This window comes from Galeopterus variegatus, unplaced genomic scaffold, assembly GCF_000696425.1.
Source record: "Galeopterus variegatus unplaced genomic scaffold, G_variegatus-3.0.2 Scaffold341, whole genome shotgun sequence".
Taxonomy (NCBI): Eukaryota; Metazoa; Chordata; class Mammalia; order Dermoptera; family Cynocephalidae; genus Galeopterus; species Galeopterus variegatus.
This window is the reverse complement of record NW_007726452.1, coordinates 167,869-186,096: the sequence shown is the minus strand read 5'-3', so window position 1 is coordinate 186,096 and position 18,228 is coordinate 167,869. Positions and strand designations below refer to the sequence as shown.

Below are 18,228 nucleotides of genomic sequence, written 5' to 3'. Positions count from 1 at the left end.
CACAATTATTATAGGTCAATTAAAAATAAAATGGAACTTAAAAAGATTCACGTTTATCTTTTCCCAACTAATTGTCTAGTAGTTCTCAACCCAGGCTTTACATTAAAAGCAGGCAGTTTTGAGAAACTGCAATGCCCATAAAACAGTCCAATTTAATCTGAATCTAGAGGTGGGACCTGGGCATCAGTATATTTGAAACGCTTCCCCTACAGCCAGGACTGAGAACCACAAATTTAAATTAACTGTATGAAGGCAACCCAGTGTTTTAAAACTTTGACCTTGTCATTTAACATAGACTAAAGATCAATAATAGCTCACAGTTTTTGAATGAATTCTGTTTGTGAGAAATCGTTAGTTGATTTTAGTCTTTGTATGATTAAATTTTTTGAAAAGGCTTTCGAAATGCAACATCAGTTAGACCATAATCCTCTTATGGAAATACAACTACTAACTTTATATAATTATCTTTTATAGAATTAGCCAATAGCTATGACTTCTTCCTCAGTCTTTGGGTAATCCAGGCCTTTGTAGTAAATACTTATTTCCTGTATACTTAGAACTCAAATGGATACTAAATGTAAATCTGGTGTTTTATGGAGTCATAAGAGAGTCCTTGAAGAACGTTCCAAAGCGAAGGAATTCAAACAACTTCAGTCAAAATCAATTAAGAAGGAGACATAACCGGCCTCAGTGGTTTCATTAGCAAGAGAAAAACGAATGCTGAGCATTACTAGTGACACTTAATGTTGCATAAAGTCCCTAAAACTCCCTCTGATAGTGGGCACCACAAAGAGACACAGAGTCCGTTTATCACTGCAACCAATTAATTCCAAATAACACATGGAATCACCAAATCTTCAAGTCACACTTCTTTCTTTTATTTATTTTTATTTTTTGGTAGCTGTTCAATATGGGGATCCGAACCCCTGACCTTGGTGTTATAACACTGCACTCTACCCAACTGAGCTAACCGGCCAGCCCCCAGTCACGTTTCTAATAAAAGCATTTTTAAATACAGAGAACATAGATTATTTTGGTGTTTGCATGGTAATCCAAACAAGCATTTCATTTCCTTCAACAGCGAAACAAAGCGGAACCAAATGTAGTTACTAATATGAACTGTGGAAATCTGGCAAGAAATCCATGACATTAAAGATATGGTAGCTATTAATTTTGAAGTCCGAAGCGTATACATTTGTTAACTCAGAAATATCTGAGTCCTGTTTGACCTCTGGTCGCCTCTCTGTCCTCACTTCTCGTCAAGAGCATGGCAATACTTTTATGAAAAAACAAGGAAACTGTTTATTAGAGAAAAGAAAGTTCCTATTGTTTCTCACAGTAAAAAATCTAAAAATGATCTCTTTCCTTTTTCAAAAGGTCTTTACTGAAGGAATATTAAGTTAAAAACTAAAAGCCATGCATTTATGAATAAACTTGATATAACATTTCCCAGTTTTCAAATATAATATGACCTGTTCTAACTCGTCAGTATTTATTTCAAATCTACCTCTGGTTTTAAGGTTGTTATCTCTGCTTGTTTTTATTTTTTAAATACAAATAAAAAGGTAAAAGATGTGCTTGAATTCAAATTCTCCAACATCTCCATCTGCACTAATTAAATTAACAGAACAGCTCATGAAATCCATTTAATATCCATTTATAGACTCTGTCATACAGCTCAAATTCTTAAATTAAAACTATACAAATTACTATGATTTTTGCAAGTGAAAGTTAAAAATTAAAACAGCTCAAGAAATGAAAAGCAAAGTGGAAGTCACGAGACAGTGATGACATTAAACTAGATGTTCACATTTCAATTAAAGCTAATATTATAACTGGAAAAATATATTTTCACAAATAGTAATAAGACATTGCTTGTGAAAAGAAAATATATCAAATAGTTGATAAAATATATTTTCCCCCACAGGTTAACAATATGGAACTGTATCACAGACCAGGAATTAATTCACTTCTCTTTAAAAACCATGCAAACATACTTACAGATAGTTATATTGTCATTCTAGGATTACTGAATACTTTTCCCCAAGATGCATACAAAATTAAGATTCAGTAGTGGAGTCTTTCCTTTTTCTTAAGTCACAGATGAGAAGATGTATGTGAGATTTTGGCTTAATAAGTAAGAAAATGGACTCTGGAGACTGACTATCTGGGTTAAGGTTCTCGCTCTGTTGCCAAGTGGGTAACTTTAGGAAAGTTACTTTTTTTATTTTTGCCTCAGTTTATTCATCTGTAAAATGGGGATAGTAACAGCACCTATCTCATCAGGTTTTGAGGAATAAATAAGTTAACGTTAAAATGAGTTTTAAGCCCTTACGACAGTGCCCAAGTACACAGTAAGCTCTCACAAAAGTTAGCTGTGATTTTTACTATCTAAAAATAACTATAATTAATTAATACTTTCAAATTAATAATGCGAGGTTTTTACACACATAATAAAGTTATTAGAATTATTAGAGATATATTGAATAGTGATGCTGGAGAAAAGTAAAAGTGGAATTCCTAAGTCACAGTTGAAAGTATCAATTATATTTATAGAAGATCAGTCCTACTTCCAACCACCAAGCCAGCAAGAATTGAAAACCAACTGGTCAACATATGTCGATGCAGATGGAAAAAAGATACAACTGTCTTTAAATTCCCTAAAGAAAGCTGAGTGGAGAGCCTTCTGGTCACTGCAGTCCAACCTATCATTATGCGTACGGCGAGTCTCTTTGATGGGTTTCTTAGTCTATGAATAATATATATTTTGGGGACAGCTTCACAAAAATAATCTGTCTTTGCTCCAAAAAGACCTATGACTAAGCAAATGCAAAGAAAGAATTACCTCCCAGCCACAAAGGAGGGTGTTACCCCCATGCTGGAAATCAAGGCAACTGGCAAAATTCTAAAAAGTATTTTTGAGATAAAACAGCTCCACAGTTCATGTCCTGGCAAACCAGGAAAATACCACATTTCAAAACTACTCTTCCTTTAATTTTTAAAAATGAAGTTAAGGGAAAAAGTCTGACTACTTCTTTATAAGGCACTATTAAATAAAAGAGCAAGACAAAAGATATTTGCAAATACTGTATCCAAGTTCTGTGAATCATGTTAAGAGCAGTAAGCTTTTTCTTCTCCCTGATGAAATTTAGGATTTTATTTACACTTTGAGGGATAAATAGAGAATTTTAAGAATCAGTAATTCAAGATAAGTATAACTAAGCCTGCCTACAGAGTTTGTCTTGAAATGATCTCATATATATTCAAATTGTAGCAAAATAAAAGACTCTGGTTGTTTTTTAGTACATGTGACCCCTTCCCCAATACTGGCAGTAGTTAGTCATCAAGGCTAAGTCTACCCGCTTTGTAACGCATTACAATCCTCTCCTAGTCCTACTGCTGAGAGCTTTGAGGGGAAGAGAGAGAGGCTAGGACATCCCCTGGGATTCAACCTAAACATTCTTATGAGTTCACCACCTGTGGTTCTTAGCCTTTTAGGCCAAGAGCAAACATTCCCGATTACCAAAAATGAAGCAATTCAAGTACCTACAGATTAGTTAAAAAGGAAAGTTATGTGACGTAAAATCATGCAATAAATAAAATGCTGGCAAGAAAAAACAAATTCCAGAGCTGTTCTTTATGATTTATCTTAAATCTATGTACTGTGTTCACATTAACAAAAACATTACAAAATCAACTTATGATAGGCACGCATACGTTATATCTGAAATATCATGAACAATCTTTCTTTGGGAATTAAGAAAACTTACTATAACAATCACATGATACAACTCTAGAAAGATAATTTAGCAACTAATCCATATGATATGACAACTGTGCCAATGAGTTCCAACTGTAAATTTTCTTGCTAAAATGTGCAAAGTCGTTTCAAAAAAGTCTCAATTTATATTGCTTGAGTTGTCTATGTGACACTATATCAGTTTCATAATCAGAAAAATTTCTGACACACATTATGCCCTAAAGGTATCTCATAAATCTTTATGAGAAATCTAAAACTAGTTTTCCTATCTAAATATATATAATGTTTAAATTCTATAATTATTCCTTAATAGTTTCTTAATTTACATTTTAGCTCATATGAATTATAAATGTGATATAAAAAGAAGTTTTTTCCCCCCTGATCTTTGAGTTGTTTTCCAAATAAATTATTTTAAAAACCTAAAATTAGCACTTAAGCATCTTTTAAAGCCTTCAGTTCTGGGAGATATTTAAATACCTTGAACTGTGCACAAAATGTAAATGTGTCCATTATCTATCTGTATGTGGATATACATGCACTATAAACTTACTACACATACTTAAAACTTCAAGTTCTGCTAACTTATTAAGCTCATTAATTTAGGAATAAATGGAACTACTTCTGCTCAAAATTTTTTTATTTATGTAAAACCAGAAAAATTATTTTCTATGAAGGAAACAAAAAACTGCAATTTTTGTTATTAAGAATAGTTGAGAGGAACAGAGAAAACATAATGAACAAAAATTAAGTTTAGAAATATTTACCTATTGTGCTTTTAAAATGTGAACATCAATAAAAGAAAAATGGTCACATTTTTTTGTGAAAATATAGTTTATCAAGTGTTTCTATATAGGATAAGAATGTATTTGTAGTTAAATAAGATTTAACTACTTTTGGTTTAACTTCATGTTGTCAAAGACTTAAGAAAATCAATATTATCTATTGGGTATTTAAGCCATACTCATAGTATTGACCATAGTATTTTATGACAGTATTTTTTTTTTTAAACAAAGCCTTGATTTGAGTAGGAAAGTGGGTTTGCTTTTAGTGTAAGGGCAGATATGTTATTAATGATTATGCAGCAAATTTCATAATTGGAAATTTGATAATTTTACTGAAAAATTCTTCAGTTTATTTTAAACATTCTTATAATATCTACTCTTAAATTTAAATACATTTCATCATTAATGACATTTGTAAACTTAAAAAAATTTATTTTTAATGGAAAGTAAATATTTTCTCAAAAGTATGCTTGGAAGAAAGCTTTTGTTCTATGAATACTATAAAAGTTTCTTAGAAATCTCTTAAGAGCTGAGTACAATAAAACTAGGGCAATGCATATATTCTCAGTTTCTCTTTTAAAAAAAACCTGTAAAAGTGACTATAGTGGCATGTTCTGACACATTCTTTTCATAAACCGAACCCTGTTAGTGACAGCAGAACAGATTGTGTGCATCTGCTGGGAACGAGCCAGATGACAGTGGAAAAACGCACATGGATACCTTGGCACAGCAAATAAAAAATGGAGAAAAAAGACCTGGAAGAGAAAGTGCTCAACTTTAATTGAAACATTCTTTCCAACATGATGAACATCATCCAACCACCTCTTGTAGCCTGTCAATTTTACATGTAAGAATATTTTAAAAGGGTCCTTTGTAAATCTGAGGTTTTTTGTTCTCTCTTAGCACTCAATATTGACTCAGGTTTTAGATTATTTCTTCGAATTATGGCAAATATAATAAGCATTAGAGAAGAAAAATAGGCCAAACCACTCTACCACAGTTTGGTACAAGAACACTAAACTTCTAAAAATCCTTTCAGGTTTAAGTCAAATTTTAAATATCTGGGTTAAGTTTTTAAATTATGTGGGTATTATACTGCCAAGTGCCAAAGAATCCACAATTCAAATATTCTGCAAATGTGACTATTGTAAATGTTGCTTGCACTCAATAGTGCTAAAATATTATATTTTATGCTGATCAACCACAGTATTGTTTAAACAGTTGGCTCAATAGCAGTAGAGAGGTCCATACATAAAAACAAATGTGCTTCTATAAATCATATGAGGAAGTTCTCTTGGATGCTGTGATTACAATGAAAATTTATTCTATACAGTATACAATGCAAATTTTAAACTGAAGACGAAGTTGTTTAATAGATTAGTAGTCTGACAAGCAGCTGCAGTCAAAAAAAAATTCTGGTGATTAACAGCCATTTTCCAGTAATCATAACCCTGGAAAGGGCTACTAAGTAGAGGGAGGGGGTTGCAGATGGGAATAATTCTCTAAGCCCATGTGCCTTAGAGGGTTCCATCATCTTCATGCAGACTTATTATTATTATTATTATTTTTAAATTAAAGCTTTTAGAGGCATCCTTGATTGCAGTGCTGGGAGCTGTCCATGCTGTTTTACCATAGGGAAGTCCACTCTGCAAGTATTCCTTGCGCTGAGCACTCTTTATCCAGGCATTAAAATAAGGTTAGAAAAGAAAGCTGAAATGCAAGGTGCACACTAGAAGGGCATTATTCAAAAGCATGAGAGCAATTTGAAGTTGTCGCAACTTCCCAGGTTGTATAAACTGGGCAAACTTCATTGACATTACCTGTTGTCCAAAATATAAAGGTTTTTGAGAAATTCAATGAAAAGAAAAGTGGAAAAAGTGGTAAAGAGTCTTTGACACCAGAAATATTCCCATTTCCATCCACATTTTATCTAAGTTTGTTTATTTGTGTTATCGAAAGGTATTATCCTCAGGTAAATTTCTGCATTTTCTATACTTTATATTTCTTCTCACATGAATAAAAATGCCCAAATTAAGGTAGGTTTATTTGTTCATCATCTCAGAGTTGATAAACTTTGGTTATCATAAACAATCCCTCAAATCTGGAAAGAAACAGAATAACACAAGTACCATTTACTTGACTTATTTTTTAATTATTCAAATAAAAAATGCACTTTGTCTTTATGAGTAATTCATTCACTTACTCAACAGATATCTATAAAATACCTACTATATGCAAGAGTGCTTATGAGGGAATATAAAGAGTAAAATAACACCCATTCTTCTATATCCATATGTAAGAAAAATTGTGCAACAAGAAAAATAAATAAAGAATACTAATGCTACAGAAAAAACCCTTTCAGAGTTCTTGGTGAGGCTGTTTCCACTATTAAAACAACCTAATAACTCTATGTACATCAAATACTTCCTCCAAACTGAATGTTTATTAAAACTAAGCAATAATCTATCTGGAATTCAGAACATTTAATAAATGACTGTTAAAACTTATGGTTAAAATTTTCTTTGGTTGCCTTTCTGGTTCTAAAAATAATATGATAGCTGTTTAATAACATCTGATCTGATCTGATTTGATTTTCTTAGGGAAAGAAGTGGATTCTACTTAGCAATCATTAGAATTGACCTAACAGAATCAGAATTGGAAAATTTTCCTGAAAGTGGCCAAATTTTAATGGTCTGAAAGGATTTTTGAAAAAAAAAGCTCAAAATAATTATCCTGCCAAGCATTTCTAAGTAACATCATTAGCAGGAAGATAAAATGATAAAAATATAGTATAGGGTGTGATGATAATTTAGTAGTTACTAATCACTTACTGTGTATCTGTATTATGCTTTCATATATATTATTCTATTTAATACTTTCAAAAACTCTAAGAGGTGGGTCCTATTATTATCCCCATTTTACAGATGCTGGAACTGAGGCTTTCTGGTGGTTAAATACCTACCTAAAGCCACTAAATAATAAGTGGGAAGCTGGCTTCCGAACCCAGTTTTGGTCATTGCTCTTAATCATTACTCTCCATTGCTTATGGGTGTGTCTGTCTAAGAGCACACATATGTATAGTCCAAGAAATGAAGTATGGGGATGGGGTCTTCAAACTTGTTATGCTTGATTTATTTTCTCTTTTTCTTGCATTCATCCTGATCCTCTAATGCTTTGTGTATCTTTCTCTCTGCTCTCCCTGACCTACACTCTTCTCCCCGTACACACACACACACAGATGCACACACACACACACGCATGCACACACACACACACATACACATATGCATGCACACATATACACAGAGCCCTTCAAGTTTTGGCCCAACACTTCACAGAGCATCATGAAGGCCATAATTTGGTTCAAATTGTCTAATAACTGTATCACTTCCTGAGAGTTCACAATGCTGTTCATTTTTGCTGTGGATATACCATCCATTGAGTCTAACACAAAGACGCTCTCCTGTAGACCTTGCTGTTTCAAGATCAGTGTCTGGAACTCTTTCATGACGGCATTGGGCTAAGATGAACCACATCAATCTCTCAAGTGCAAGGAGGTAAGTTAGCACCTGAAACAATTCTATGCTCTCACAAAGAACTGTAATTAAAACAAGTTAAAAGTGCACTCACTTTCACAACACCAAATACTTTGAAGCAAGAAGGGAGCTCAGACAGGAGAGAATCCAAAAACAGTAAAACCTGAAGAAAAAAGGGTGAAGTCAGGAATTCTTTGATTTTTGAAGCTAAAAAATGAGAGAAGGGGAAAAAAATCACATAGCGCGCACACTAACTCAAGCAAGATCAAACAATCCCAGAAGAGGCATTGCTGTTTATTTCAACCAAAGGGCATTGGTACTCAGTCAGTGGGTGGGTATTCAGTATCTTAGGCAGCCCTTTGCAAATCTGTTAATTTTATTGTGGAAATTTCTTTTTGGTTTATGTAAGGGGAGAAAAACTCAAACGTGAAAGAAAAACATAGTCAAAATTACTTCCTTAACCTCTAACCCATACAGATTCTAAGTGGGCTTCCAATAAATATTAGACATGAACAAACAGATACTTTTAAAAATCAGCTAGATTTGTTAGCCTTCATTTAGTTAAGGAAAATAATCCAGACGGAATTAGGTCTGGATTTATACCTTTTTAACATAGTAACTGTTACAGAAGAAGGAGGAAAAGATCTACTTTTTAAACTACATGAACCTTTACTAAAAGACCATCCAACAACTTAATAAGGCTCCTCAAATATGGATGGAAATCAGGCACCTTAAAGAAGTAATTGTAATTTACTGGTTAACACGGTTTTAAATTTCTAAAATTCTTGGCTAGAGAATTACCTTACCTACTAGACAAATCTCTAAGAGATTCATGTTTTAATCAGGTACAATTTTATCATATCTAAATAGAAAGATTATTTTCAATTCAAAATTTCCATCCAGAACACACATCCAACAGTTAAAGTTTTACAGTGTATCTAACAATATTTGTCAAGGGATGATGATTCAAATTATCTTATTGTTCTGGAGAATTCCAGGAAAATAAAGAACTGTCACACCATATCCTAAATAAAAGCATAGTTTTAAAGGTTTAATCTGAACTTTTAAATACAATGTCTAATTTTGTAAGGAATACAAGGATACCTCAAAATGTTCATGAAAGGATTTGTATTATTTTTTAATTCTATTTTTTCCACAAATGTTTTGAAGTATCCTCTTAAATGTCAAAAAATTACTGAATCCTGTCTATATTAAAATAGGGGAAAAAAAGTTAGATTTTTTTTCTTCCTTGCTAATGGGCCTTGAAAGTGTGCCAGTCATAGTGCCTTTTGCCCATAACACGTATGGCAGGAATAGGCCATTGTGATCACTTTCTTATGAGCTGCCTTCTACATTTTTAAAGATCTATGTCGTATTAATTTCTTAACACTTTATTGGGAAACATTTGCATCCACAGAAAAATAGTTGCTTGATATTTAAACATAATTAAAATTGCCTGTCTTATCTATTTTAAAGAATCGTAAAATTAAATTACATTAAAATGTTGGTTTGATTTGATAAATTTTATATAGTTAATTAATAATTGGCTTAGTAGGATAATGACTAAACTAACATTTATACGCTATTTGTATACTATTCAATCAATAATTTAGTTTAAAAATAAAATGAGAACAAATATTTATTACATAGTAACACTTTCTACTGAAGGCTCCAATTTTACATTTCTAAAGAGGAAGGCTAGTTTTAGAAGGTGTGCTGGCAATAATCTGCACCTCACACAAATGAGAATTCTGTTACTGATTGAAAAGAGCTATGGCCGCTAGAAATAATTTTTAATAAGATTCTTAAAAATCACATTGGTAAAGGCTGAAAAATGCAATTGGTAATTAAAGGCTGTTTTTTTGACAATTCTTGAATTCATTTTTCAAGAAGTACAAGTTTTCAGACAGCAGTTTCAAATGCAAGGGATAATAATGCAGATATTTAGATGTCAATTTAATTTGCACGGTATTAAACATAGTACTTACACTGTAGCTTTCAAATGAAGAACATAAACCAAATCTCAAAACTAAAGCCCATATTTTCTTTTTACTCTTTATTTTGGCCTAATAATCATTAAAAGTGTGACTGTTTATCATTAAAAATTACTGTTAGCACCACATATTGTGGCAGAATATTGGTATTTCTGAGATTAGTACAAAAAAATCCCTCAATGTTAATTTGCATCACAAAATGATCTCACACATCTGGAATATAATGCAGAGCCTTTACTGAAAAGAAAACATTATATTTTTCTTAGTGAAACACAAAAAAAATACAGATATCTGGTTGGGCCTGTGTGTGCTAGAGGCAGGAGGTGGGGACGAGTCTATCTCAAATCTATTGTTTTATGCATTCTAAACGGCTATATGGGAATAAAAAGGAAACATACTGAATCCACTTTGCAGTTACTGTCTTAGTGATTTAAGAGGCAGAATTTTCAAGTTAAAGAAGGGAAACATTATGATTTTCCTTTCCCAAAACTATTGCCCAGGAAGAAGGCCCTCTGCTCCTGAGCCTACGCAGGGGGAAAAAAAGGACATTACTTAGGGCTGAAATCACTCTGAGACAGAAGAGGGGAAGTTTATGATGTGGCACTGTGCACTGTATCTGGTCTGCAGCCAGGAAGTTTTCATTTTGTAGTTCTGCTGCCAGTACCTGCCCTGCATATTCAGGAATAAAAATACACCAGAACTCTACCTCAGAAACAGTGGATGTTACAAAGAATTAAAAGAGTTTATTTTTCTTTCTTAATCCCGAGCATAATTACTGTTTTTAAAAAAAGAGCTGAAACTATAGTAACTGGAGGTTTTTTTTTTTTTCCCCTCCTTTTTAAACTCCTCAAACTACCTTCCCACAAAACCATTTAAGTTAAATGGTACATTTACAGACTCACCTACATGAAGGATATAACTTAAAACATCTGCTTAGACACATATGTTCTACTCAGATATAAAAATTGTGGCAAAAATTTTAAAAATATAGGCCATTATATTCTGAAAATGTGTGTTCTTCTCTCTGTGTGTATTCATTCATTAAAGAGATCTTTGACTCCAATTAGGTAGTCGGTCCTATAAAGCCTTCCTTGTGTGACCATGATTTCTAAAAATAAAATGCTCCAGTGAATATTTCTGCTAAATAATCACATCTTCAAAATTACTTTAAAGAAATCCCAATCCCTCATGTTACATTAAGCAATAATACTGGCTTTCCTTAATAAGCCCTGGTTGTACACCTTACACAGGGTCAACAATTAACTTAGAAGATAGAAAATAAAAGTCATGTTTATTCTGTTACGTAGCAGACAAATTTCCTTGTTTCTTCTGACTTACTTATATTAGTGAATCTGTTTTCTAATTTTGCAAATAAATCAGCATATTTAAGCCGAAGCTGCCTGTCTTCGGGGTTTGGGGACGGATGCATTCTCTTCCCATCATTCTAACTTGCTGAAAGAATCATAGATGTGAAAAAAAGACAGGTAGTTTTTGGCTACTTTTAAAAAACATTTCACATTCTATCAAAGGACCATATGCACCTCTTTTAAGATTCAATATGCTAGAGAGCCATAGTATCTGAGACCAATTTATAAGAATTCTTCACGTGCATCTTATCTATGACAACAAGGTACAAGAGGAAAACCAGACCACTCTCAGGACGCTATTTGGAAAAAGCAGGTTCTCAAAAGGGACAGATTCAAAGATCAGTTCCTCCAGTCTCTAAAAACAAGTTTAAGGTACTTTTATTTAAATCATTGCTTGAAGATTTGCACTGTCATTTTACATGATGAGATGAACATCATCGCTCCACTCATTTCAAATTTACAACATTAAGAATTAATAAAGTCTCTATAATGCCTGTATTATTAAAGAGTAATGATTCCTGAAGAAATCTCCACTTAACAGGTTTACTGTTTTTATAGCTTATAATGTCACCAATTTCCTTTGTAATGCTCTCAAAAGATTCCCTTCATGTGCACTTTGAACTTTATTTACACTGGCTATATTTTAAAAATAAATATAGAGATTTAACTTAAGGAAAAGGATAACAATGTACAGTAAATACATTATGGTGGTGACAAATAGATGTTACTCATTACCACCTGAAACTAAACCATAGCTTTATATAACAGGTATCACATACTTTCCATACTTAATATGAATATGACTTTTCTTTTAGCAATGAACATCAAAACAATATCAAGGGAATGTGAGATAATAGGATAGTCTTTTCTATAATCTTATTTTTTACAGTGGTATTCTTTGTCATAGAACATTCTTTATTTTTCTTGCATAGACAAAAACAACAAGAATATCATTGTATCTACTTATTATAAAAGAGAGGGGGAGGGAATGAATGCTTTTAGCACACATCATTTCTTTATGCCCCAATACTGTCTGTAAAGTAAGACAGTTACTACTAAATTCTTGTTTTCAGCAAGACCGAAATTACTCTAGTGCACCTTATACTTATTTTATGCATGAATGTTAAAAAATATTAAATTACAAAACTTTCACAGACTTTGTTCAGCATTCAGTGTGAGATAAGTTATCAATAAGAGCCGCTTTTTAAAAAAAAACAGTTCTCTTTGCTCACTTACTATAGTAGGTTATTACAAGTTATTTTCTTTCTCATGCTGCTATTCACTTACATATACTGCATATTTGCTTCAACTCTCCAAGGAAAGAAATGTGGCTCTTGTGGGAAAGGTCCACCCCTTTCTACATGTTTGCTTCCTTAAACGAAAGGAACACACCCCCTTACATTCTTTGAAACATGTCCAACATGCACAGAATTGTAATAGCACTGTATTATTGAGCAAATTAGAAAATCTTAAGTAGTAGTCAAATATCATTAATATGTTGTGTATTTTGAATCAGGAGAACTAAATGACGCATATATAGGTAACAGAAATAAACTAAGTTGAGTCTAGTGTCTATACTTGAATGCTCAGAACATCTGTGTTAGTAGAAGACATTCATGAATGATTTTGTGTGCGTGTGTGTTGTATGACACCAAAGGAAGATGCCCATAAGTGTTGCAATTTTTTGAGTGCATCCTTTGAATTTAAGACCTATTAGGGGAAATCCCCTTCCTTTCATAAGTATATTAAAGAAAAAATATCGGAAACTAAAGTATTCATCTTCCTATATAGAATCAGAGAGCTGCTTGAAATCACAGACGTGCAAGAACATCACAGGTCTATGCTCATCATCCTAATGACAGAAAACTCACACCAAGTTGGCATAACTAACTTCTACCTCATTAAGGCAACCTGCTCCTCATGAGAAATTATGTTCTAACAAGAATTCCTGCCATTATGTAGAAAAATATACTCCCAAAGTAAGTTTTTCTTTTTGTGGTTATTTTCTAATAAAGTAATACACTCCATATTTGTGGTAATTTGTGCATTTATCTTTACTTAATTTTTTTCTAAGCCCTTCTTTCTTTATTCCACTTTTCCATAGAAATTTGCAAGTGTGAGCACAGAGTAGGCAAAACACTTATATCTCTTCTAAGGTACTTTGGTGTTTAAATAAAATGGTTAGTCTCTTCATCAGGCATTTCAGGGTGAACTCAGCTATTTAATTTCTAGCTGACAAAATGGAAGCTCTGCTATTTTGCCTATGTTTTTCACTTGGAATAAGAGTGAATATAAACAGCGGATATATAAACTGGAATCAAAGGTAATAAACTTATTAAAACTTAGTAAAATATTGTTATGGTCAAAGAAAACCTGCAAGTGTGTGCCACAAATTCACTCAAATGAAAGATCTCATTCACTAAAATCTCCTATCTTATTATAATAATGCACAGAAAATTAAACACATAAATATTAATTTTATGTATCAGAGAAGACGTAGGCAATGAAAATGCAATGTTTACATTTATGGGTGACTCATTAGTGTTTTATTGTGTGAAACACTAGGAGGCATCAGTTGGGTAAAAAAGGACTTCAATTTTAGAAGAAGCAAGAGATTACTGTAGAGTTGGATGTGTAAGAAGTTGGGGTTTTCAAAATGTTATTATGTAAGCCAAAACTTGATTCTCTGAAATAAATTCTCAAGACATCATATTTTGTTGTAAAGAATGAACTTTCTATAACATTAGTGGAATATATGTATATAAAATTTGACCAATAAACATCTATCAAGATATATTTCAGATGTATGGATTCATAACTACATATTTACACATTTTTATGAGAAATATATTTGGTAACAGAGTAACATAATGGATATTGACTATTATCCATTTTTCTGCTCAATTACTCAATACCGTGAGTGTATGTTTTATTTCTGGCAAATTCTTTCTTTATTTCTTTAAATTTGAGCTCTTTACAACATCTCCGAAAATGTCTAATGCATTTAAGCCTTACAATAACTGTTTCGTGTAAGCAGACAACTTGATGTCTGTTCATAAAGAAATGATAGAACTTAAAATTCAAACAACGAAGACATACATAAAAAGGACATGTTTTCTCTTACTTCACTATTGAAAGCCTGCCATTTGAAAACTGAGTTTTCCACTGTGTGAATGGCTCTTCATAATGATGAAGCAACAGGGTCGCGGTATACTTATCTAGCAATCACTTTAAATTGGATTGTCTTGCCATTCCTCAACAATCAGCTTTTATCTTTGACCTATCAAAATAACATGTGAACTGTGTAATCTGCCTTTTGTAAGGTGCACAGACACTGTTGTGGCTCCTGGTTTTGTGAATCGCCTCTGTAAATCTGGTTTGATTTCCTAAAGATGACAGATCTCGGTGAACAGTCAAGCTTTACTGAGTGCAGGACAGTCCACGCGCCCATGAGATTAAGGTACAGTGCTGAGGACGGGGATCTTAATCACCTATCCTTCCACATGCAGCATACTGACTGAACACAGTGATTAAATCTTTGTATTGTATCCAGGCCATCACCATACATGCGCAAAATGAATATGTGCTTTTTTATAAATTTTAAGTAGTAATTTGTGTGGTATTTTCTCAGAGGATGTGTTTTTGAAAAAAAGTATAACTTTATTAATAAGCTCTTTACAGTCCACTCTGTGACCCTTGGTTGCACACTAAATTCTTCCACGTTGCTTTGAATAATGTCCCCAAAACCAGGGTTCTCTGTTTAACAACTATTTCTTTGTTGTTATGTAGCACAAGTATTGCTGCACATATATTTCCCCATTTTTGTCACTTTCTGAGATTTCATAGACTCAAAATATACCGCACATAGAGTTGGGAAATAAAACCACAAAATATAGTACAATAAACAGGAGAAAGTTTTAAAAGATAATGTTAACATATACTAAGCAGTTATTTATTTCTAAGGAGTTATTTAGTTATTTATTTATTAAAGGAATTTAAATACAATAAATCATTTATTAAAAAGAGATAGTTGTAGTGTTATGCAATTTATTGATTTGGCAAAGTGAGGGCCAAAAAAGAAATTAATAGAAATTTGAAAAATATGAAATGTGATTTTTTTCAGGAATCAATTTTCAATGATTAGATAGCTCTTTTTTTCTATAGGAATGAACCATTTCCTCCAAATTTTGCAAATAAACATGTTTACAAAAAAGAAAGAAAAGGTACAGTTAAGTCCCTCGTTATCTAAATTTCATGTAGTTATTTAGTATTAATGTTTTTCTATCTGTGATTGCATATTTTAAAAATATGAATAGCTAAGGAAAGGTGGAAAATTGCCTTTTTATTATAAAGTGCTCATTTGTTATTTAAACCAAAAAAATTAACACTTAATAAAATTTACACCTTAGTACTGTCCTTCAATATATTCCACATGCACAACAATCAGGATGTAAATAGCATAATTAATGAATGAAATAAAATATTGTCTTTAGTAAGAAGCCTGAAAAATATACCAACAATTCCAAAGCTGTGTGAATTACATTAAAAAAAATAGCAGATTTTTATAAAGTTTAGTAAAACTTGAAGTAAAGATAAGCGCCAACTATTGTCTCCTTACCTTGACTGGGGAACCAAATTTTAAGCAAATATTATGTTTAAAGTGTATTCTGATAAAACTTTTAGAAATGAACTAATAGTCTAATACAGAGCTAAATATACTTTCCTACAAATAGAGGTATTTGACTTAAGAGATTATTTTCCTTTTGAGTAGAATGTTAGATAGGAACATCTCATTTTACCTGTCAAGTTCTGAATCTACTTGCTTTAGAATTACTACTTTTAACTTAATAAATATTTTTGCATTAACTGGAAGACAATAACATAGCTTATTAACTGCATTATCTTTAACTGAAACTAATGAAGACAAAAAATACTGCTTGTGCCATCTTAGTACATACTGAACATTCTTAGCCTAGCCAAAATTGACATTATTTTAAAAATTTAAAAAGATGTTTTAGTTTCAAATTGGAGATTGTTGATCTCTTTAAAGCTAAAATTGGTATGCAATACAAGATTAAGTGGGGTTCACAGGTGGTCACATTTCCATGTCCTACCAAGTCTCTAGGGATTGAGGTTATTATACTCCACATAAACATCTTTACTCTGTAACCACAATTCCATTGCAAGGTGCCAGTGAAAAGGAGGCTGGTCACTTTTTGTGTGTGTGTGTGAGAGACTGGTATAAGGTGGATGGAGTTTCCTTTATAGTCACTAAGTATTTCAAAGACAATTACTATTAGAGTGAGTTAGTATCAGATTAACAATAATAAAACGCACTTTGTGTCAAAGCAATTCTCCACTGAGGACGCGTTAAAGAACTGGCAGAGAGCCCAATTATACTTATTATACTGTCAGCATTTACATATATTTTATACAAAAGGCACACACTCCCAAATGTGAAGAGAAGAGGTTTTTCCCAAAGAATGATAACTACTGGACCTATACATAATAGTAAGAAATGATTCAGACATAATAGCCATGTTCCAGGAAGGAGGTAACATTAGCATTAAATTTAAATACTCGCATAATATTTTATAATACAATAAACAATGTGCCTGTCTATATATACTTCCTTACTGCCAAACTTTATCACTGAGTTTGGTAACTTTCATCCAAAGTCCAAACAGAAGGCAATTTAAATGACTTAACCTTGCTTGTTTTGAAACAGCTAAGTATATGACTTGACCTAAACAGCAATGAATATGCTGGAATCCGAACATGAACTGTGAAATATATAGACTACCATGGCCAGGGTGTTACTTTTTGTCCACACCAATTAAGAAGCTCCTCTACTAAGCCAGCCCTTTGGTGAGGGAAGGAGATGCACAAAGGTATACTCTGACAGACAGCCATGCTTTAGCTCAAACTAATCCCAAGAATTAGTGGCTCAGAAGCATAACCCAGGGTAAATCAGAGTCTTTGAGGGGACTCATGGGAACATCTTTCTACACTTAACTAACTGCTAAATCTTAAGGCATCTACTTCAAGGTCACAGAACATTCTGTGAAATACTAAAATCCACCAGGCTCCACATGCTCCACCATATCAAACATGCTAATGACGTGAACTAACTTCATGAAACTTTAAACACACTGGTGTGACAGGAACGAGTCAGGAGTGATTTCGATAGCTGATGGCAAACGGATACGACTATCTAAAAAGTTACTTTTAGCAACGGACGAGGAAATCATGGAATCTAACGAAAAGAATGCACAACGAGTCTCAACTTCAGCCTTCAAAAAAGGCACAGGGATAGACCCAGTGCTGTGGAATATATTGATGCAGATTTCAGAGACAATACTCAGGCTATTTCTATTTCCTCAAGAAATGTCAGTGGTACTTACATGAAGGAAGACCCGATCAGATTAGTCCTTGAGATATTTTCCTTTCTTAAGAGAGAGAGAAAAATAACAACAATAATCTTTACTTCGTCCAGCCTCGAAGTGCTTCTCCACCTAATTCAAACATGCAGCCACGGCGACCCACACAGAACCGTCAAAGTCAATCCAATAGCAGCCCGGAGATGTCTGGGTGTACGCGTGTGCTCAAGTGTCTGTGACTGCGAGCAGAGCGAGCAGAGAGCTGGAGACGATGTGTGCGTGTGCGCGCGCGCGGGGAGCGCGCGGGGGGGAGCGCGCGGGGCCGCGCATTCGCGTGCACCGAGGCCGCTCCGGAGAGGAGGAGTAGGAGGAAGGCGGAGAAGGAGGAAGAGGAGGAGGAGGAGGAAGG

The 18,228-nt window shown here is 33.2% G+C and overlaps 1 protein-coding gene across 1 annotated transcript in view; it reads right to left on the bottom strand.

Moving 5' to 3' along the window:
- Window positions 1-18,101, bottom strand: part of MEF2C (myocyte enhancer factor 2C) — a 147,718-nt gene extending 129,617 nt beyond the window's left edge. Inside the window, exon 1 of the mRNA XM_008567736.1 lies at window positions 17,844-18,101. The gene's annotated coding sequence lies outside the window, so the exon portion shown is untranslated. The remainder of the gene's footprint in view (window positions 1-17,843) is intronic.
- Window positions 18,102-18,228: the final 127 nt, after the last annotated feature.